Source organism: Psittacula echo (genome assembly GCF_963264785.1).
Source record: "Psittacula echo genome assembly, chromosome: 4".
Lineage (NCBI taxonomy): Eukaryota > Metazoa > Chordata > Aves > Psittaciformes > Psittacidae > Psittacula > Psittacula echo.
Genome location: NC_137738.1, coordinates 122,667,549 through 122,691,919, shown reverse-complemented (window position 1 = coordinate 122,691,919; position 24,371 = coordinate 122,667,549). Strand labels below are relative to the sequence as shown.

General features: G+C 46.7%; 1 long non-coding RNA gene across 1 annotated transcript; it reads right to left on the bottom strand.

Moving 5' to 3' along the window:
* Positions 1-9,166: 9,166 nt before the first annotated feature.
* On the bottom strand, positions 9,167-21,710 carry LOC308220302. Its single transcript, XR_013956641.1, has 5 exons — positions 21,498-21,710; positions 18,853-18,905; positions 9,390-9,445; positions 9,265-9,303; positions 9,167-9,179 (listed from the first exon to the last, which is right to left on the bottom strand). It is a non-coding gene; the product is annotated as an uncharacterized lncRNA (long non-coding RNA).
* Between the last annotated feature and the right edge of the window lie 2,661 nt (positions 21,711-24,371).

Genomic DNA, 24,371 nt, shown 5'->3' with positions numbered 1-24,371 from the left:
AGGGCTCAAAGCTGCACCCTTCCCTCACAAAGTGACATCTCCCTCTCTCATCATTCTACTGCTCCTTTGCTGACCTTTGATGGTCTTCGGTTCTCTGCTTTGAGATCGTGGATCGCCTACAAAACACAACAAAAGGGATGTTTCAAATTCCACAAAAAATCACAAGACACAGAATCCCTTGCTGCTTCAGTCAGCTAAGCAGAGCTCACCTGGCCCAAGTCAGCTCAGGGGCACCCATCTCCCTTCCCTCCTCGCTCCGCACCTGCAAATGAAAAACATACAGCAAGTCCTAAGCCAGCCAGGAGAATAAGCTGGAACTTCCTTCTGACACAACAAGTTCACCCACCTGGTACCATCAACTCCTCTCAAGCCTCCTACATCAGCCTCTGACACGTGGCTAACCATCTCCCCATCTGCAAGAACAACCTGGCATGATTCACCGCAACCCCAAACAATTTGTCGACATTCAGTTCCCTCATCCAGGTTGATGATGAAAATATTAAACAGCACTGGTGGCAGCACCGGCCCCTGAGGGACTCCACTAGTCACAGACCTCCAGCTAGATTCTGCCCCATTGACCACAACTCTCTGCCTTCTTCCTTTCAACCAGTTCTTGATCCACCTCACTACCTGATCATCAAGCCCACACTTCCTTAGCTTATCTATGAGGATGCTGTGGGAGACAGTATCAAAGGTCTTACTGAAATCAAGAAAAACCACATCTACCGCTCTACCATCATCCATCCACCTAGTTACTTCCTCATAGAAGGCTATAAGGTTGGTCAAACATGACTTCCCCTTGGTAAAACCATGTTGGCTACTCTTAATGACCTCCTCATCCTTGATATGCCTAGAGATGGTGTCAAGAATAAGTTGTTCCATCACCTTTCCAGGGATGGAGGTAAGGCTGACCAGTCTATAATTACCCGGGTCCTCCTTCTTGCCCTTCTTATGGACTGGCGTGACTTTTGCCATCCTCCAATCCTCAGGAACCTCTCCCGTTTCCCACGACTCACCGAAGATGATGGAGAGTGGCCTAGCAATGACCTCCGCCAGCTCCCTCAGCACCCGTGGGTGTATTCCATCCGGACCCATCGATTTATAGATGTCCAGATTGCTTAACTGATCCCTAACCCAATCCTCATCTACCAAAGCAAACTCCTCCTTTATCCTGACTCCTTCTGGGGCCATAGGAATCTGGGGCCCCCGGGGAGAGCCTGCAGCAGTAAAGACAGAGGCAAAGAAGGCATTCAGCACATCTGCCTTCTTCATATCCTCTGTCTCCAGGGCACCCTCCTCGTTCAGCAGTGGGCCTATACTGCCTCTTGTGTTAGCTTTATCCGCTATGTATTTGAAGAAGCCCTTTCTATTGTCCTTAACCCGACTTGCAAGATTAAGTTCCAAGGAGGCCTTAGCTGTCCTAATTGCCTCCCTACATCCTCTAACAACTGTCCTATATTCCGCCCAAGTGGCCAGCCCCTCCTTCCATAATCCATAGATTCTCTTTTTCCACATGAGTTTGCCCAGCAGTTCCTTGTGTAACCATGCTGGTCTCCTGGCTCCCTTACTTGATTTCCTACCCATTGGGACGCTCTGATCCTGAGCTTGGAAGAAGTGGTCCTTGAATGCTGACCAACTATCTTGAGCCCCTTTACCACCTAGTACACCCTTTCCCATGAGACTTCCCTTAGCAATTGATTGAAGAGGCCATAATGCAGTGACCAAATAGAATGTATTTATATTGTACAATCTACATACTGTTCATTATTCCTGATAGAAAGAAAATTTATATCCTGTTATGTTAGACAGGACATAAATAGTAAAAGTAATAAAACCCCTCCTATCCTAGAAGCATAGAATATGAAAAAATAAGCTTCCGTTCCAACATTAACAGGTACAATGCGTGCAAACATCTGATCATAACACAACTAGATCTTTTTATTTCCACATTTAACCTAGCCCATACTCTTATAAACAGAAAACAAAAAGGGATTCCAGCAAAAAAAATATATATGTCAAGAGTACCTTAACCCACTTGATTACACCACATTCTGTTCTATATCAAAGGGCGTCCATGCACTGTGACAGTCACTTTATGTTGATTATGTTGCTGAAAAACTTATCATAACCCTTTCTAATTTTCTCTGATTTCATTAGAAGTTGAAGCTTTCTTGAGAAAGAAAGGCAAGCAGAATAGAAAAGACAAGTTCGACAAGAACAAAACATAGGAGCAGGCATACCTTGCTATAGCTGTATAGTAATAAGTAGAACTTTCACCCTAGGTTATAGGGCTGCATCACAAGTGTGGCCAGAAGGTTGAGTGAGGTGATTCCCCCCCTCTACTCAGCTCTTCTGAGGCCCCATCTGGAGTACTGTGTTCAGCTCTGGCATCCCCACCATAAGGGGGACACGGACCAGCGTCCAGAGGAGAATCACAAAGATGATCAGAGGGCTGGAGCACCTCTTCTGTGAAGACAGGCTGAAAGAGTTGGGCTTGTTCACCCTGGACACAAGAAGGCTCAGAGGGGACCTTAGAGCAGGCTTCCAGTACCTAAAGGGGGCCTAAAGGAAATCTGGAGAGAGACTTTTTACAGGGGCAGGTAGTGACAGGACAAAGGGGAATGGTTTTAAAGTGAAAGAGAGTAGATTTAGATATTAGGAATAAATCCTGTGGTGAGGCTCTGGAACAGGCTGTTTGGAGAAGTGGCTGCCCCATCCCTGCAAGTGTTCAAGGCCAGGTTGGATAGGGCTTAGAGCAATCTGATTTAATGGAAGGTATCCCTGCCTACGGCAGCGCGGTTGGAACTAGGTGGTCTTTAAGGTTCCTTCCAACCCAAACCATTCTATGATCTATGATTTTACAGTTGAATATTGACAGGTTTATGGCCCTTTTAATTTGCACTGGCAGCTCCTCCTTGTGTTTGTAGTTTCACTCAACATACCACAATATCTCCATTAACTTTAATGTTATATCTTACTTTTTTCATTAACCACAAAAGGAATGACACTCTGAGTAGTAAGGGCTTACAGAAAGAGGTGGAAGAAAGACAGGAAAACAAAGGGATAGAATCCATTAGCTAAAGCCAAGAGTGACTTGTACTGGTTTTGTTCTGGAAACACACACATTTAGAGACAGATGAGCCTAGACAGTCAAAGAATTTCTGTGGATGCTTTATCCAAGGAAAGCAGCCACTTGTTATTCTGGTGAACCATGATCTGGTTTCAGATGCTACTTCTCTGTTGCTCATTTTCATAAGCCATTATTTTAATACCACTTCACATTTTAGCCTTTACAATCTTTAACACCACACGACTAAGAAAAGGGCAATTTATTTCAATGTTAATTATACCTAACACAAGTTTCTAAATGCTCAATCCGCTGTCCTTTAGTTTATAAAATATTAAAGTTTTACTGGCAATTACCTTTCTTCAGAGCTACATAGAGGGACTGAATTATCTCCCAGGCTACTTCTGATGATCCAGACACCCTAAAGCTCTTAAGGGTCCTATTTGAGACAATGGTGAAGAATCACTGTGCGATCTGATGTGGTGATCTTACATACCAAAATATTTAAGTAGCAAAGAATTACAGAATACATTCTGCATGTTATCAAGAGCTTTAAGACAATGGCAGTATTTCAAGGTGTATTTCAATGCACAGATGAGATCAAAGGGTCCCTAACAATCTCAGTAGGAAACAGAGCTGGGATGAGGATTAGACTGTGTCCTTAGACATTCTGCTAAAGGCAGACTTACTAGACGATCTCTTTCCATGTGCAGCAATTGCAGAGATTGTGTCATATAACACTGACACACTATACGGGCTGTGCTTGAACTGCTTGGCAGGCACACAGGATTACCTGAACACAGGGTTGTTCTTATCCTAAGCTTTTTTTGATAGTACTGGAAAATGTGTGTGTTTTGTTTTTCACAATTTTTTTTAGAATTTCCATAAACTTCTTACAGACAACAGACCCTTCGCTTCTCCACCAGCTCTTGTGCCAATACTGTGTCCTGAGACAAGACCATCTCCCCAGTTCTTACAACATTTCTAATTTATCTGTAGATCTCATTGGCCATTTCAGCACTAAGAAAGAGCTCACACTGAGCTAATAATTTTATGTGACTCTGTCCTTTTCACTAACAACTCTTTTCCAAACTGTCCTGGGTTCAGCAGTAGCAGTCATTTTTCTCAGTCTTAGAAGCTGTTGCAGTGCTGTGTCTTAGACTTTTAGCCTGGGGACAGAGCTGATAACACCGATGTTTTTAGTTGCTGCTAAGTCATGTTTACTCTGACCAAGCACTTTCTATGAGTCTCATGCTCTGCCAGGGAGGAGGGGAAGCCGGGAGGAAGCAGAGACAGGACACCTGACCCAAACTAGCCAAAGAGGTATTCCATACCACCGCACATCATGCCCACTATATAAACTGAGGGCAGTTACCCGGAATGAACAAACAGATTTATTTAGAGGGACACCCCGCAGCGATGCCCAGTGCGTGGCCACCATTGGCAGGAACATCCCCCTGGGCCTCCTGGGCACAGGCAGTGCCTCAGGGCCAGCACCCCAAAGGCCTTTCTCCAAGGGATGCTGGGTGAAGGGGCAGCAGCAGCAGGGCTGCGGTGGGCAGCGCTGCAGGGGCCCCGTCGCCCCCGTGTCATAGTGCCAGCACCGGGCCACGCAGCATCACAATGCTCTGGGGCAGCATGAGGCCAGCACCCTCCCCTGTCCCACTGCCAGAGTGCCCGGCGCTGCCACCAGAACAGAGCTGGCAGCCTGAGGGCAGCCGAGAGGAAGTCCTTGGGGCACCGGGGGAATTCCTGGCAGGGGGAAGGGGGTTGACGGGGGGAACCCTTGAAGCTGCACAAAGCTGCGAGAGGTTCTCTGCTGCAGTTCAAGCTCCTGGAGGGGCCACGCTCAAAGCTCATCGGATGGATGGAAATCCTGCTTCAGTCGTTGCAGAGCTTGCCAACCTTACATCTGCTGGGCACCGGGGAATTGCTTGAGGGGAGCTGAGGGAGGGAACACCTGGAGCTGCACGAAGCTGCAGGAGGTTCTCTGCTGCCATTCCAGCTCCTGGAGGTGCCATGCTCAAAGCTCATCGCATGGATGGAAATCCTGCTTCAGAAGTTGGGGAGCTCGCCATCCTCATCTGCTGGGCACCGGGGAATTAGGTGAGGGGGGGACTGAGGGGGGGAAGACGTGAAGCTACGAAGCTGCAAGAGGTTCTCTGCTGCCATTCCAGCTCCTGGAGGGGCCACACTCATAGCTCATCGCATGGATGGAAATCTTGCTTTAGTTGTTGGGAAACTTTGGTCCTCATCTCCTGGGCACCAGGGAATTAGGTGAGGGGGGGACTGAAGGGGGGAAGACATGAAGCTGCGAAGCTGCAAGAGGTCATTGCTGCCATTCCAACTCCTGGAGGGGCCATGCTCAAAGCTCATCAGATGGATGGAAATCCTGGTTCAGTCGTTGGGGACCTTGCCGTCCTCACCTCCTGGGGAGAGAGTGGCAGTAGCCGGAAGAAAAAGGATGCACAGGTAGCTCAGTGCCCTCCCCCAGTGCTCTGGAGCTCCCAGTGCCAAGCCCAGGAAGGATTGGTGCTCCGAGGATTCATCAGGCCAGTGGCATTTTGCTGTTGTTGGAAGGCCCTGAGATGGCTTCAGGTGGAAGCAGAAAAGGCAGTGCCAGTGTCCCCTTGTCACCTTAGAGGCGTAACCAGCGTGTGGACTGGGAGCAGGTCTTGCTCACATGCTCAGGGAGTAGCCGATCGCCAGCTCTGGGGTCAGGAAGGAATTTTCCCCCGGGGCAGATTGGCACCAGTCCCCGGGGGTTTTTTGCCTTCCTCTGAGCACTGAGCATGACCACTTGTCAGGGCTCCTCTGGTCCATTCTGGCTGCGTTATCGCCTGATGCTCATGCTCCACGAAGGTGGCCCCTCGTGTCCTGCAGCTGGGGGGGGAAGGGCTTTTTTCCCCCCAGGCTGGACTAGCAAGCATCCCTGAGGTTTTTTGCCTTCCTCCGCAGCCGAGCACAGCCCCTTCATGGGGCTCCTTTGGCTCATGGTGTCCCAAAGGCAGCTGCTCGTGCTCCATGCAGGTGGCTCTCGTGCCCCACATCTGGGGGGAGGCAGCCTTCTGGACTCCCAGGGTGGCCCCAGCGTGGCCCCGGGACTTGCTGCTGTCCTCTGGAGTATTGAGCACCACCCCTTGTCAGGTCTTCCCTGGCCCCTTCTGGCTGGGTTCTTCTTGCACTGCTCTTGCACCACCACAGCACCGCTCCTGCCCCGGCTTTCCTTTCTCAGGCTGCAAGGGAGGGTTTTTCCAGCTAAACTGAAAGACCTAAGCTAAAACAGACTCAAATTAACTAAGCTCAACTAAATCAAATAGCTTTATTTAGAAATAAATAAAACACAATTTCCACCTGTAACCATTCTGATTTATAGAGTTATTCACAGGTAACATTTTCATAAATTAACACAGAATCAAAAACTTTCAAGTTTTGGGGTGCCATGCTGCTGCTGAAGATGTAGATTTTGGCACAGTATAAAAAACTTAGACGCTCTCTCCTAATGAATGAGAATTATATAAATATCTTTAGGTATCATACTAGGGTCTGGTATATCTTTTTCTTTTTTAAGTTGCCAGTAAAGGTCAGATTAAATTCAATCATCAGGCCAATGCAGGTATTTAGTGGGCTCCTTTAGATGAAATTATGTTATATATAATCACAGAATCCCGAGGGTTGGAAGGGACCTCAAAGGATCATCTAGTCCAACCCCCCTGCAAGAGCAGGGTAACCTAGAGTACATCACACAGGAACTTGTCCAGCCGGGCCTTGAATATCTCCAACGTAGGAAACTCCACAACCCCCCTGGGCAACCTGTTCCACTGCTCTGTCACTCTCACAGTAAAGAAGTTCTTCCTGATGTTCACATGGAACCTCTTATGCTCCAGTTTACACCCATTACCCTTTGTCCTATCACTGGACATCACTCAGAAAAACCTAGCTCCATCATCTTGACACTCACCCTTTACATATTTGTCAATGTCGATGAGGTCACCCCTCAGTCTCCTCTTCTCCAGGCTAGAGACCCAGCTCCCTCAGCCTCTCCTCATAAGGGAGATGTTCCACTCCCTTAATCATCTTTGTGGCTCTGCGCTGGACTCTTTCAAGCAATTCCCTGTCCTTCTTGAACTGAGGGGCCCAGAACTGGACACAATATTCCAGATGCGGCCTCACCAAGGCAGAGTAGAGGGGGAGGAGAACCTCTCTTGACCTACTAACCACACCCTTCCTAATGCACCCTAGGATGCCATTGGCCTTCTTGGCCACAAGGGCACATTGCTGGCTCATGGTCATCCTCCTATCCACCAGGACCCCCAGGTCCCTTTCCCCTTCACTACTTTCCAGCAGGTCAACCCCCAACCCGTACTGTTGCATGGGGTTGTTCCTCCTCAGATGCAAGACTCTACACTTGCCCTTCTTGAATTTCATCAAGTTTCTCCCTGCCCAACTCTCCAGCCTGTCCAGGTCTCGCTGAATGGCAACACGGCCTTCTGGTGTGTCAGCCACTCCTCCCAGTTTAGTGTCATCAGCGAACTTGCTGAGGGTACATTCAGTTCCCTCATCCAGGTCATTGATGAAAATATTAAAGAGCACTGGTGCCAGCACCGACCCCTGAGGGACTCCACTAGTCACAGACCTCCAGCGAGATTCTGCCCCATTGACCACAACTCTCTGCATATGTTCCAGAGTTCAAGAATTGCAGGGGAGAGGAAACCAGAGACAAACATACAACTCTCAACTAGTGTAATAATACAGGAAACTACAGAGATACTAAAGGCTACTTCTCATCATGTTTGCTTAACTTCCTAACCCCAAGGACCCTGTGAAGACCATCAGCAAACCAGCTCCGAGAATCATCATCACGGCAGTGCGAGGCGGCAGGCTCAACCACAGCAGGCGTCCCAGCGCAGGCAACATTTGCCTGGGTGGGATGAGCTTCTGCCTCCCTTGCCTAGCATGAGGCTCGGGCTTCCAGACTCACAAAAATGCATGCTCATTGCCACGCAGGGGGCCAGCCCACGTCGGAAGAAACAGCCACCGAGAGCTAGGAAAGTCTCCAAGGGTCGGGACTTTTCCAGGCACTTCTAAAGCAGAACTTCCTGGGTAGGAACGAAAGCTGGACTTCTCGGGAAGCAGCCAAAGCAGAACGCTCCGGGGAGGAGCCAAAGGGGACGAACAGTACTTGCTCACCTTTGTGTGTTTCACCACGGACCGTGACTCCAAAAGTAGAGGGTAGCCCCTGCAATCCCAAACACAAATACTGAGCCCCTTTGCCACGTTCTCCTCAACGCCCACCCACCACACACACACACACACACACACACACACACACCCCCACACCCCCCTTACCTCCTTCCAGCTCTCCGCAGTTTGCACCATCACCTCTCCAGGCTTGGCTGCACCACCTGAAAAAGAAACAGAAACAGATACACGCTCGGAGAGGGCTCTCTTTCTGGGTAGGAACCAAAGCTGGACTTCTTGGGAAGCAGCCAAAGCAGAACGCTCCGGGGAGGAGCCAAAGGGGACAAACAGTACTTGCCCACCTTTGTGTGTTTCACCACGGATCGTGACCTATTGTCCCTCACGCAACACCCCGGACTTAAGCCCCACAAACGTCACCTTTTCATCCTGGCATTTCACTCTCAGTCTCTACCTTCACTACAGCTGACCCTTCCCTTCCCAGGCACCTCCTACAGCATTCTCTGAAGTTCTGACATTCCGGCTCAGATACTACATCGGAACGCTACATTTCAAACCCCTTCCTACCATTCTAACATTGTCCCCCACCCCCCCGCCCCCTAAAGGAGTCCCTCTACTTATCATGCAGAGTGCCAGGGGTCGCGAGGCAGCCTCACTGCTCAGAACTCCTGCAGCAGACTCCAGCCATGTTGCGGCCGTTGCCAAGTTCCTCTTCATCATCTGCCACAAAACAAACAAACAAACAAAATGGAACACGCCGTGCTGGCCGCCATCACCATCACTCCACCTGACCACACCGGCCTGTCCCATGAAAGCCGTCTGCCTCCTCCAAAGCTCCTCAACATTGTGCTCGCCTTACCTGTCCCAAACCAGTTCCAGAGTGTGACACCAGGCCTCCCGTGCCCTTTACGCCCTAGGATGACAACAGAGAGAAATGACCAGGGTGTTTGCAAAAAGGGACCGACTCCACCATCATTCTCCCTACCTCACTGACTCACCTCCAGCGCTCATCCGACTCCAAAAGTAGAGGGCAGGCCCTGCAATCCCAAACACAAATACTGAGCCCCTTTGCCACATTCTCCTCAACGCTCACCCACCACACACACACACACAAACCACTTACCTCCTCACAGCTCTCTGCAGTTTGCACCATCACCTCTCCAGGCTTGGCTGCACCACCTGAAAAAGAAACAGAAACAGATACACGCTCAGAGAGGGCTCAAAGCTGCACCCTCACCAAGCACACCAAGTGGACCCGAAGATCCGAAATTAGACCCTGAGAAGACAAATTAGACCGTAAGTCCTCCAAGCACCCCTTAATATCTCAAATGAGAGACTAAGTAATCCAAGAAGACCCTAATATAAACAACTTAGACCCTAAGATCACAACTTAGACACTACATCTTTCAAACAGATACTAAGATCACAAATCAGACATTAAGATCACAAAATAGACACTAAATCCACCATGAAGACACTAAGGTCACAAATTAGACACTAAGTCCTCCAAGCAGACATTAAGCTCAGAGATTAGACACTAAGCTCACAAATCAGACATAAAGCCTACCATGAACACACTAAGATCACAAATTTTGCAATAAGACCTCCAAGCAGACCCTAAGATCACAAATTAGACACTAAGATCACAAATTAAACACTAAGCCCACAGCTCAGACACTAAGATCACAGCTCAGACACTAAGTCCTACAAGCACACCCTAAGATGACAAATAATACACAGTCCTCCAAGCAGACCCAAAGATGACAAATGAGACACTAAGTCCTCCAAGCAGACCCTAAGATCACAAATGAGACCCTAAGATGACAAATCAGACCCTAACGTCACAAATGAGACCCTAAGATCACAAATGAGACGCTAAGTCCTCCAAGCAGACAGTATGATCACCAAGTAGACACTAAGTCCTCCAACCAGCAACTATGATCACAAATTAGACACTAAGACCTCCAAGCAGACCCTAAGATCACAAATCAGACCCTAAATCCTCCAAGCAGACCCTAACATGACAAATTAGACCGTAAGATCACAAATTAGACCCTACAATCACAAATTAGAACCTAACATGACAAATCAGAACCTAACATGACAAATTTGACACCAAGTCCTCCAAGCAGATCCTAGGAGCACAAAAACTAGACCCTAAAAGCAAAAACCAGACCCTGAGCTCACAAATCAGACCCTAAGTCCTAACAATGCAGACCCTAATATGGCAAATGACTTCTTTGCCTCAGTCTTAACTGGCAAAATCTCTGACCACATGTCCTGGGTTCAGCAGTAGCAGTCAGTTTTTCTCCTTCTTAGTAGCTGGTGCAGCACTGTGTTTTTGACTTTTGGCCTGGGAAGAGCTGATAACAACTGATGTTTAGACTGACCAAGGACTTTGTGAGTCTCATGCTCTGCCAGGGAGGAGGAGGGGCCGGGAGGAAGCAGGGACAGGACGCCTGACCCAAACTAGCCAAAGAGGTATTCCATACCACAGCACGTCATGCCCGGGGATGTAACTGGGAGCTACCCGGAAGGGCACGTCCTCCTTTCGGTCGGGCTCTTTTCCGGCGAGTGGTATCATATTTTCTTCCCTTGTTATTTCTCTTATCATTATTATTATTGGTGGTAGCAGTAGTGATTTGTGTTATACCTGAGTTACTGGACTGTTCTTATCTCAACCCGTGGGAGTTACATTCTTTCGATTCTCCTCCCCATCCCTCTGGGGAGTGGGGGGGGGGAAGTAGACTGCGTGGTTCTAATTTACAGCCGGGGCTTAAACCACGACACCACACCGCCCAAGTCTTGGAAGGCGAACACAGGAACTGTGAGAATGAGGACCCTAGGCCCACTGTAGAAGAGGATATGGTTCGAGACCATCTTAAAAACCTAAACGTACACAAGTCCATGAGACCTGACGAAATCCATCCGCGGGTCCTGAAGGAGCTGGCGAATGACGTTGCTAAGCCACTGGCCATCATATTTGAAAAATCTTGGCAGTCAGGTGAAGTTCCCGATGACTGGAAAAAGGAAAATATAACCCCCATTTTCAAGAAGGGGAAAATGGATGACCCGGGGAATTACAGACCAGTCAGTCTCACCTCTGTGCCTGCCAAACTCTTGGAGCAGATTCTCCTGGAAGGCATGCTAAGGCACATGAAAAACAAGGAGGTGGTTGGTGACAGCCAGCATGGCTTCACTAAGGGGAAATCCTGCCTGACCAATTTGGTGGCCTTCTATGATGGGGCTACGAAACTGATGGACAGGGGCAGAGCAGTTGATGTCATCTACCTGGACTTGTGCAGAGCTTTCGACACTGTCCCACATGACATCCTTGTCTCTAAATTGGAGAGACATCAATTTGATGGGTGGACCACTCAGTGGATAAAGAACTGGCTGGATGGCCGCACACAAAGAGTTGTGGTCAATGGCTCGATGTCTGGCTGGAGACCGGTAACGAGTGGTTTCCCTCAGGGATCGGTGTTGGGACCGGTCTTGTTCAACATCTTTGTCGGTGACATGGACAGTGGGATTGAGTGCGCTCTCAGCAAGTTTGCCGATGACACCAAGTTGTGTGGTTCGGTTGATACGCCAGAGGGAAGGGATGCCATCCAGAGGGACCTCGACACGCTTGTGAGGTGGGCTGATGCCAACCTGATGAAGTTTAACCATGCCAAGTGCAAGATCCTACACCTGGGTCGGAGCAATCCCAGGCACAGCTACAGGTTGGGCAGAGAAGAGATTCAGAGCAGCCCTGCAGAGAAGGACTTGGGGGTGTTGGTCAATGAGAAACTGAACATGAGCCGGCTGCAGTGTGCGCTCGCAGCCCAGAAAGCCAACCGTATCCTGGACTGCATCAAAAAGAACGTGACCAGCAGGTCGAAGGAGGTGATTCTGCCCCTCTGCTCTCGTGAGAATTGTGTGCAGTTCTGGTGTCCTCAACATAAACAGGACATGGAACTGTTGGAACAAGTCCAGAGGAGGCCACGAGGATGATCAGGGGATTGGAGCACCTACTGGTCCAAGCACCTACTAGTCCTCCAAGCAGACACTAATGTCACAAATTAGATGCTAAGTCCTCCTAGCAAACCCTGAGATCACACACTAAACAAGAAGCCCTTTAAGCAGACCCTGAGATCACAAATTAGACACTAAGTCCTCCAAGCAGACCCTGAGCTCACACATTAGACCCTGAGCTTACACATTAGACCCTAAGTCCTCCAAGCAGACCCTGAGATCACACCTTAAACCCCAGGTCACAAATTAGACCCTTAGGTCACAAATTAGACCCTAAGTCCTCCAAGCAGACACTAAGATCACAAGCAGACCCTAAGATCACAATTTAGACCCTAAGATCACAATTTAGACCCTAAGATCACAATTTAGACCCTAAGTCCTCCAAGCAGACACTAAGATCAGAGATTAGACACTAAGATCACAAAATAGACAATAAATCCACCATGAAGACCCTAAGATTACAAATTAGACCCTAAGTCCTCCCAGGAGACCCTAAAATCTCTAATGACACACTAAGACCTCTAAGCAGACCCTAAGATCACAACTTAGACACTAGATCCTCCAAACAGACACTAAGATCACAAATTAGACACTAAGATCACAAAATAGACACTAAATCCACGATGAAGACCCTAAGATCTCAAATTAGACACTAAGACCTCCAAGCAGACACTAGGGTCACAAATTAGACACTTTAGGTCACAAATTAGACACTAAGTCCTCCAAACAGACACTAAGCTCACAAATTAGACACTAAGCTCACAAATTAGACACTAAGCTCACAAATTAGACACTAAGCTCACAAATTAGACACTAAGCTCACAAATTAGACACTAAGCTCACAAATTAGACACTAAGCTCACAAATTAGACACTAAGCTCACAAATTAGACGCAAAGTCCACCATGAACACACTGATATCACAAATTTGTCAATAAGTCCTTGAAACAGACACTAAGATCACAAACTAGAAACTAAGATCACAAATTAAACGCTAAGTCCACAGCTCAGACATTTAGATCACAGCTCAGATACTAAGGTCACAGTTCAGACACTAAGCCCTCCAAGCACACCCTAAGATGACAAATACTACACAAAGTCATCCATGCAGACCCTAAGATCACAAATAAGACACAAAATGCTCCAAGCACACCCTAAGATCACAAATGAGACACTAAGTCCTCCAAGCAGACACTAAGGTCACAAATTAGACACTTTAGGTCAGAAATTAGACACTAAGTCCTCCAAACAGACACTAAGATCACAAATTAGACGCAAAGTCCACCATGAACACACTGAGCTCACAAATTTGACAATAAGTCCTCCAAGCAGACCCTAAGATCACAAATTAGACACTAAGTCCACAGCTCAGACACTAAGCCCTCCAAGCACACCCTAAGATGACAAATAATACACAAAGTCCTCCATGCAGACCCTAAGATCACAGATAAGACACAAAATCCTCCAAACACACCCTAAGATCACAAATTACACACTAAGTACTCCAAGCAGACCCTAAGATCACAAATGAGACCCTAACATGACAAATTTGACACCAAGTCCTCGAAGCAGACCCTAAGATCACCAATTAGGCACTAAGATCACCAATTAGGCACTAAGATCACCAATTAGGCACTAAGTCTAAGGACCGGGTACATTTCTAACATGTTTTAAGCCTTTTTTTTCATATGTAACACATTTTAACCCATTTTTCTCGATTTCTAATCCTCTTTTAAGCACTTTTTGGCCGTTTTTACCCCATTTTTTGCATTTCTAACACATTTTAAGCCATCTTAGGAAATTTCTAACCCAATTGCACCCACTTCTAACCCTTTTTAACCCATTTTGGCTTATTTCTAACCAATTTTAAGCCATTTTGGCCCATTTCTAAACCAGTTTTGGCCATTTCTAACCCATTTTTCCCATTTCTAACACATTTTAAGCCATCTTAAGACACTCCTAATCCAATTTTGCCAACTTCTAGCCCATTTTAACCCAATTTTGCCCACTTACAACACATTTTAAGCCATTTTGGCCATTTCTAACCCAGTTTTTCCTATTTCTAACACACTAAGCCATCTTAGGACATTTTAACCCAACTTTGCAAACTTCTGACCCATTTTTCCCAATTTTGTCCATTTCTAGACAAATTTAATCAATTTTGGTCCACTTCTAATCCATTTTCCCCATTTCTAAAACATTTTAAGCCATCTTAGGACATTTCTAACCCAATTCTGCTCACTTCTAACCAATTTTAAGCCATTTTTGCCCATTTCCAGCCAAATTTATTCCATTTTGGTCCATTTCTAACCCATTTTTCCCATTTCTAACACATTTTAAGCCATCTTAAGACACTCCTAATCCAATTTTGCCAACTTCTAGCCCATTTTAACCCAATTTTGCCCACTTACAACACATTTTAAGCCATTTTGGCCATTTCTAACCCAGTTTTTCCTATTTCTAACACACTAAGCCATCTTAGGACATTTTAACCCAACTTTGCAAACTTCTGACCCATTTTTCCCAATTTTGTCCATTTCTAGACAAATTTAATCAATTTTGGTCCACTTCTAATCCATTTTCCCCATTTCTAAAACATTTTAAGCCATCTTAGGACATTTCTAACCCAATTCTGCTCACTTCTAACCAATTTTAAGCCATTTTTGCCCATTTCCAGCCAAATTTATTCCATTTTGGTCCATTTCTAACCCGTTTCCCCCATTTTAACACGTTTTAAGCCATCTTAGGACATTTCTAACCCGATTTTGCACACTTCTAACCAATTTTAAGCCATTTTTTCCCACTTCTAGCCAAATCTAATCCATTTGACTCCATTTCTAACCCAATTTTTCCATTTTAACACATTTAATCCATCTTAGGACATTTCTAACCCAATTTGGCACACTTCTAACCCATTTTAAGCCATTTTGGCCATTTCTAACCCAGTTTTTTCTATTCCTAACACATTTTAAGCCATCTTAGGACATTTTAACCCAACTTTGCCCACTTCTGACCCATTTTTCCCAATTTTGCCCATTTCTAGACAGATTTAATCCATTTTGGTCCACTTCTAATCAATTTTCCCCATTTCTAAAACATTTTAAGCCATCTTAGGACATTTCTAACTCGATTCTGCTCACTTCTAACCAATTTTAAGCCATTTTTACCCATTTATAGCCAAATTTAATCCATTTTGCTCCATTTCTAACCCATTTTCCCCATTTTAACATATTTTAAGCCATCTTAGGACATTTCTAACCCAATTTTGCACACTTCTAACCCATTTTAAGCCATTTTGACCATTTCTAACCCAGTTTTCACATTTCTAACACATTTTCAACCATCAGGACATTTCTAACCCAATTTGGCCCACTCTAACCCATTTTTCCCAATTTTGGCCATTTTGAATACATTTTATGCCTTTTTTCCCATGTCTAACCTGGTTTAATCCTTTTTTGAGCATTTCTAACCCTGTTTTGGCTCCATTTCTAACCCATTTTAACCCATTTTGGCCATTTCTAAACTGGTTTTGGCCATTTCTAACCCATTTTCCCCATTTCTAACATGTTTAAAGCCATCTTAGGACATTTCTAACCCAATTTTGCCCACTTTTAGCCCTTTTTAACCCAATTTTGTCCATTTCTAGCCCATTCTAAGCCATTTTGGCCCATTCCAAACTATTTTGCCCACTTCTAACCCATTTTAAGCCATTTTGGCCCACTTCTAACACGATTAAGACGTTCTGGCCCATTCCTAACCATCTTTGCCAACTTCTCTCCTGTATTTCCCATTTCTAAAACATTTTAAGCCATCTTAGGACTTTTTAACCTGGTTTTGCCCACTTCTGACCAATTTTAAGCCATTTTTGCCCACTTCTTGCCAAATTTAACCCATTTGGCTCCATTTCTAACCCATTCTTCCCATTTTAACACATTTTAAGCCATCTTAGGACATTTCTAACCCATTTTGCACATTTCTAACACATTTTCAACCTTCTTAGGATATTTCTAACCCAATTTTGCCCACTTCTAACATGTTTTAAGCCAATTTATCACAGTCACAGTATCACAGTATGCTAGAGATTGGAAGGGACCTCGAAAGATCATCTAGTCCAATCCCCCTGCCAGAGCAGGAACACCTAGATAAGGTTACACAGGAATGTGTCCAGGTGGGTTTTGAATGTCTCCAGAGAAGGAGACTCCACAACCCCCCTGGGCAGCCTGTTCCAGTGTTCTGTCACCCTCACTGAGAAGAAGTTTCTTCTCAAGTTTAAGTGGAACCTCTTGTGTTCCAGTATGTACCCATTACCCCTTGTCCTATCATTGTTTGCCACTGAGAAGAGCCTGGCTCCATCCTCGTGACACTCCCCCTTTATATATTTATATACACTAATAAGGTCACCCCTCAGTCTCCTCTTCTCCAAACTATAGAGACCCAGCTCCCATTCTAAGCCATTTTGGCCCATTCCTAACTCTTTTGCCCATTTCTAACATGTTTAAACCATTTTTTCCATTTCTAGCCTCGTTTTGCCCACTTCTAGTACATTTTAAGCCATTTTTGCCCATTTCTAGCCAAATTTAATCCATTTTGCTCCATTTCTAACCCAGTTTTCAAATTTTAACACATTTTAAGCCATCTTAGGACATTCCTAACCCAATTTTTCCCACTTCTAACCCACTTTTCCCAATTTTGGCCATTTTGAATACATTTTATGCCTTTCTTTCCCATGTCTAACCTGGTTTAAGCCCTTTTTGAGCATTTCTAACCCTGTTTTGGCCATTTCTAACCCATTTTGCCCATTTCTAACACATTTTCAACCATCTTAGGACATTTCTAACCCAATTTGACCCACTTCAAACCGATTTTTCCCAATTTTGGCCATTTCAAAGATATTTTATGCCTTCCTTTCCCATGTCTAACCTGGTTTAAGCCTTTTTTGTCCACTTCTAACCCTGTTTTGGCCCTTTCTAACCTGTTTTAACCAATTTTGGGCATTTCTAAACCATTTTTGGCCATTTCTAACCCATTTTTCCTATTTCTAACATGTTTTAAGCCATCTTAGGACATTTCTAACCCGATTTTTCCCACTTCTAGCCCCTTTTAACCCAATTTTGCCCATTTCTAGCCCATTCTAAGCCATTTTGGCCATTTCTAACCCTATTAAGACATTTTGTCCCATTTCTAAACTGTTTATGGCCATTTCTAACCCATTTTTCCCAATTCTAACACATTTTAAGCCATTTTAAGACATTTCTAATCCAGTTTTGCCTACTTCTAGCCCATTTTAACCCATTTTTTCTGACCTCTAACACATTTTAAGCCATCTTAGGACATTTCTAACCTGATCTTCCCCACTTCTAACTCATTTTAAGCCATTTTTTGCTTATTTCTAACAGATTTTATGCCTTCTTTTCCCAATCCTAACCTGTTTTAAGTCATTTTTGTCCATTTCTCACCCTTTTTTGGCCTTTTCTAACCTGTTTTCACCCATTTTGGCCGTTTCTAACCTGTTTTAACCCATTTTGGCCGTTTCTAATCCATTTTTGACTATTTATAACCTAGTTTTTCCACTTCTAACCCATTTTAAGCAAATTTTGCCCACTTATAACTTGTTTTTAGCCATTTTGGCCCATTCCTAACCATTTTTCCCATTTCTAACCCGTATTTCCCATTTCTAAAACATTTTAAGCCATCTTAGGACATTTTAACCCACTTTTGCCCACTTCTGACCTATTTTAAACCGTTTTTGCCCATTTCTGGCCAAATTTAATCCATTTTGCTCCATTTCTAACCCATTTTCCCCATTTTAACACATTTTAAGCCATCTTAGGACATCTCTAACTCAATTTTGCACACTTCTAACCCATTTTAAGCCATTTTGACCATTTCTAACCCAGTTTTCACATTTCTAACACATTTTCAACCACCTGAGGATATTTTTAACCCAATTTTGCCCACTTCTGACCTATTTTAAATCCATTTTGCACATTTCTAGCCAAATTTAATCCATTTTGCTCCATTTTTAACCCATTTTTCCCATTTATAACACATTTTAATCTGTCTTAGGACATTTCTGACTCAATTTTGCCCACTTCTGTCCCATTTTAAGCTATTTTTCCTTATTTCTAATGTACTTTGTGCCTTCTTGTCCCATTTCTAACTTGTTTTAAGCCATTTTTGGCCATTCCTAACCCATTTCTTCCATTTCTAAATAATTTTTGCCAATTTCTATCCTTTCTAAGCCATTTTTCGGCTGTTTCTAACCCTTTGTTACCCATTTCTAACCCGTTTTAAGGCATTTATGGCCATTTCTAACCCAGTTTCGCCCATTTCTGTCGGATTTGAAGCTCTTTTGGTCTGTCAGGCAAGATTCATCATTAGTCAGTAGTAAAGTCACTTCTGAGTGATTGACACAAAACCGCACAGCTGTATTTGACTGCAGAGACTGCCTAGAAGGGTTGAACGATTTTAACTGCATGAGACCTTTCCTAAATAAAGTTTTCCTTACAGATGTGCTAGAAGGACATGAGGTGTGAACTGTGACAGCGGCGACTGCACTGCCCCACTCACCACACGGCTGCTGACTGGAGCAGAGGAGGACCTGGCCGATGGCTTTTTTCCTGCTGTTAAATAAGAAGTGTTAGTGTTTTTTTCCCCAGCAGACTGGAAGCTCTGCAGATTCACCGAGCAATACTGAAGGCAATTCCATACAATTTCCAACACACATCTTAGCAGATTGGCAGAATAGGGCTATCAGGTCTACCCTGGCTAGGCTTAACAGGTCTACTTTGTCTAGGTTACCCCCCCCATTGCCCCCCATTACTGCCTATTAACCCCCATTTCCCCACCATTGCCCCCCATTACCCTCTATTAACTCCCTATTAACCCCCCATTGCCTCCCATTACCCCCCGGTCCCCCCAAGGCCCCCTCATTGCCCCCAGTGCCCTCCCAGGCCAGAAGCCGCTGTGGGGCAGTGGCTCCAAGCGCTCCCAATGGTGCTGGCAGGGAAAGTAGTGGCAGTGACAGCAGCCACCGATGGGTGAATGTCCCATAGAGGCCCATAGGGACCCATAGATACTCCATAGCAACCCCTAGATACCCCATAGAAACCTCAGAAGGACCCGTAGAGACCCGTAAGGACCCACAGAGCACCACAGGGAACCCATAAGGAACCATATGAACCCATAGAGACCTATAGACACTCGTAGTGCCCCATAGCCCCCATAGGCCCACCATCAAGACACACAGAGCCCCCATTTCCACCCCTATAATACTCCTATCACCCCATATCCTCCATAGATGCCACATAGCCACTCATAACTTTCCCATAGACACCCCATATACCCCCATGACACCCCATAGCCTCCAATAGCCCCCCATAGAGCCCCATATCTTCCATTGACACCCCACAGACACACCAATTCCATGCCTATAACCCCATAGCCCATCATAGATACCTCATAGAGCCCCCCCATAGACCAGAGGGGAGGTGCAGTTGGCTGACCCTGTGGCACTATACTGCCCCCTGCTGGACACACAGCAACCCGATGCCACTACCCCCAATTTTGCTCATTTCTAAACCCTTTCAAGCCATTTTTGGCCTGTTTTAACACATTTTCCCTATTTCTAACACATTTAAAGCCTTTTTTTATTTATTTATTTTTAACCCAGTTTTGCCCACTTCTAACCAATTTTAAGACATTTTTGCCAGTTCCCAGCCATTTTTGCCTATTTCTATCATCTTTGCAGCCATTTTGGACTTTTCCAACCAATTTTTCCCCATTTCTAAACTAACCCTAATCCCTAACCCTAATCCTAATAGATGAAATGGAGCAACTAGATGTAATAGATGTCATGGAGCCCTGACCTTAACCCTAACCATAATAGTCAGATTGGAGCAACAGAGGTTAATAGATGTCATAGATGTAATGGAGCCCTAACCCTAATCCCTAACCCTAATAGATTTAAGGGAGCCCTAACCCTAATAGTTGTAATGGAGCAACAGGTGTTAATACACGTTATAGATGTAATGGAGCCCTAATGCTAATCTCTAACTCCCTAACAGGAGCCCTAACCTTAACCCTATCCTCCCTAACACTAACCCTAACCCACGAGTGTACCCTGCAGGACTCGAACCAGAGGCCTTACCTTTACTGGTATAGTGCTCTATCTATGTGAACTACACAGCCACTGCTGCTCCACAGAAGTCTTTTGGTGATCTTGAACCTAACCTCTGCCTTTCCAAATTTGGGTGGGATTTGCAGCTAAACCACGTCCCCGAGCACGGACCCCGCCCCCTCATGCTAACACCACCCCCTAGCCCTAACTCCACCCCCTAGTCCTGGCCCCGCCCCCAACTCTAACCCCGCCCACTAGCCTAACTCCCAGCCTTAACCCTAGCCATGCCACCAACCCTGACCACGCCCCCACCAGGGTTACTCACGCCCCCTAGCTTGACTCCACCCCATAGGACTGGCCATGCCACCGAGCCTGACTCCACCCCTCCGAGGGTTAGTCACGCCCCCTGGCTTGACTCCAACCCCTAGGGTTAGCCACGCCCCGAGACTGACTCCACCCCTCCCAGGATTGGACACACCCCCAAGCTTGACTGATCCCCCTAGGGTTAGCCACGCCCTTTAGGCTGACTCCACCCCCTATTGTTAGACACCCTACTATGGTTGGACACACCCTAGGGTTGGACATGCCCCTAGGTTTGTCTCCACACCATAGGGTTGGACAGACCCTCAACACCAACTCTGCCCATTAATCTTAAACATGTCCCCAGAAATTATCTGTGCCCCCAACCCTTACCCTATCCCCAAACCTTAATCCCAAATCCCAATCCTAATCTCAATCCCAATCTCAAATCCTAATCCTAATCGCAATCTCAAGACTAATCCTAATCTCAATCCTAATCCTAATCCTAATCCCAATCTCAATCCCAATCGTAATCTTAACCTTAATCCTAATCTCAATCTCAATCCTAATCCCAATCTTAACCCTAACCCTAATCTCAATCCTAATCCCCAAACTGACACAATCATTCTACAATCAATCCAATTCACATTGACCTTGCATTTAGTTTAGAAATTACTCACATTCTATCCTTCAGTTACACATAATTACATACATAAATGACATTTTGCACAAGGGACAATTCATCTTTATAAATCCCACAACTCTTTATGACTCACACAAAATGCCGTACACCTACCGTGTTTGATCACATATGAATCGTCACACGTCCCTTTTCCGGCATCAAAAGCCCGGCTACGTTTTTTTTTTCTTTTTTCTTTTTTTTTTTTGTCTAAATATCTGAAAAGGAAAAAATGTTTTAGTCTACAACACATAACTCACTAAGCTTACACACATTCACACACACATCCCAAAAGCATCCCCTTGCTGTCTACAGTGCAGGCCAAATTTAATCGCAAATCATCTGTGCCTATAGCGAGCCCTCGCTCACTCTGAGAAACTCCTCGGGAATAACGGTCCCAGGAGAGCTGAAAATGCCCTGCCTGAGAAAACCCTGTCTCTGCGCCAGCCTGCACCCAAACATAGGCGATGAACGTTGCCTCGCAGACTGGACAGGACCAGGGGAAAAAAACCCAGTGGGGGGAGAAAAAATTTTGCACTCACTCTGATGAGAGCTGAACCCCAAATGAGCTCCCTGAGGAAAGGCTGGGCCTCATATACCACAGGCCCCACCCAGAACCCTCCCCTCGATGGGCTGGGGCAGGGGAGGGTCAAACGACCAGCTGGGATTAAAGCAGCCTGATAAGCTACAGCTGGGACTTTGTATTACCTGGCTCTGGCTCTATGGCTGCTCCCTGCCTGCTCAGTGAGTGCCTTGGCTGTTCCATATCTGCTCGCTGTTTGCCCTGTGGGTGCTCCATGGATTTAATATTCTGCTTTGCTTTTTCTGGCTCAAATGGGTGAGAGTCTGAGATTTGGACTTTGGGACTCAGACTGCAGCTGTGGCTCAGACTCCGTGTCTAAGCCTCCAGGGCTCACACTCTGAGCTGAGGCGGTGGCTGATACTCTGCAGCTGAGACTCTGGTACTGAGACTCAATGGCTAAGACTCTGGGATTCAGACTTTGGGGCTCAGACTGTGGCTGAGACTCTGTGGCCCAGACTCTGAGTCTCAGACTTTGTCTTTCGGACTTGGAGACCAAGACTGCAATAAAGAATACCTGCTTGTCAACTGGAAACCTTTGCTGGCCAGTTAGTTCCTGGAGTTTTCTCCGAGTCACCAGAGACCCTCGGATCTCCCCTAATCCCCCCATAGACCTCCACAGACCCCATTATGGGTCACAAGACCCCCAAATCCCCCTATAAGCCCCCCATATCCCCCTGTAAACACCTGATATCCCCCCCGTAGACCTCATAGAATCCCATTTAGGGACTCCAGACATCCATATTCCCACATAGACACCGTATCTACCCCTATATCCCCCTATAGAATGCCATGTAGGCACGCCAGTCCCCCATATTCCCCCCATAATCTCCCATATTTCCCTCTAGAACCCCTTGTCATGGACTCCAGACCATCATATCCCCCCAAAGAACCCCATAATGGGACTGCAAACCTCCGTATACCCATAAACACCCATAGAACCCCATATTGCTCCCCATGTTCCCTCACAGAACCCCATGTAGGGACTCCAGATCCCCATATCCCCCAATATTCCCCCATAGACCCCCTAATGGGACTCCAGACCCCCATATGCCCTACATATCCTCCCATATTCCCCCATACACCCCCATGAACAGTCTCCAGATTACTACAGACCCCCATGTAGGGACTCCAGATGCCCATGTCCCCCTTAATCCCCCCACAGACACCCCATAGACCACCATAAAGGGTCTCCAGACCACCACAGAACCCCATGTAGGGACTCCAGACCGCCATATGCCCCCTAATACCACCCATAGACCCCCATGTAGGGACTCCAGACCCCCATATGCCCCTAATCCCACCCATAGAACCCCATGTAGGGACTGCAGACCCCCATATGCCCCCTAATCCCACCCATAGACCCCCATGTAGGGACTCCAGACCTCCATATGCCCCCTAATCTCCTCATAGACCACGATTTAGGGACTCCAGAGCCCCATATTCTCCCTAATCCTCCCCATAGACCCCCGTAATGGGACTCCAGACCCCCAAATCCCCCCCCAGAATCCCACGTAGGGCAATGGGGGTGGGCCTTAGAGGGGACCGGGGGTAATGGGGAATAATAGGGTAATGGGGGGCAATGGGGGGGTGACGAGGGTTAATAGTGGGGAATGGGGGGGTAATGGAAGGCATCGGCTCCTCTCGGAGCCCCTCCGGTCCCTTCGGGCAGCTCCTCCCTCTTGGGGTGGCTTTGGCTGTGCTCTGGTTTCGTCGGTCGGCTCCGCCCCCTTTGGGCGGTTTCGGCTCCGCTCGGCTCCCTTCGGGCAAAAGCTGGTGTTCCCACACTTTTGCCTTAGAAAGTACTGGGAAAGAGGGAGTTCCGTCACGTTTACCTCACGAAGCAATGGAAAAGAGGGAATTGCATCACTTTCACCGCATGAAGCAGTGGGAACCGGGGGAGGGGACACACACGACACGAGGGCGGTGCCATCTTGGGCTCTTCCTCTTCCCGCCCCGCAGGTCTGGCGCTTCCAGCCTCGCACCTCCCGCCGCCATAGGGCGGCCATGGAGAAGGCAAAGAGGGAGGTGCGGGTGGAGGAGATGGGAGGGGAGGCGGCGGGAGGCGTCTCGGTCGGAGTACTTCGTGGCCCGCGCCATCTGGAGTGCGGCTCAGCGCCGCCATGTTGAGAGTGGGAGAAAGGGGGCGGCCATATTGGTGGCGCCACTGGATAGGCGCCATCTTGTGCACGGCACCTGCGGGCGGCCATATTGGTGAGGCGCCATCTTGAGTACGGCACCCGGCGGCGGCCAAATTCGTTGGGCGCCATCTTGTTTACGGCAACTGGGGGCGGCCATATTGGCGAGGCGCCATCTTGTGTACGGAACCTGCGGGCGGCCATATTGGTGAGGCGCCATCTTGAGTACGGCACCCGGCGGAGGCCAAATTACTTAGGCGCCATCTTATGTAC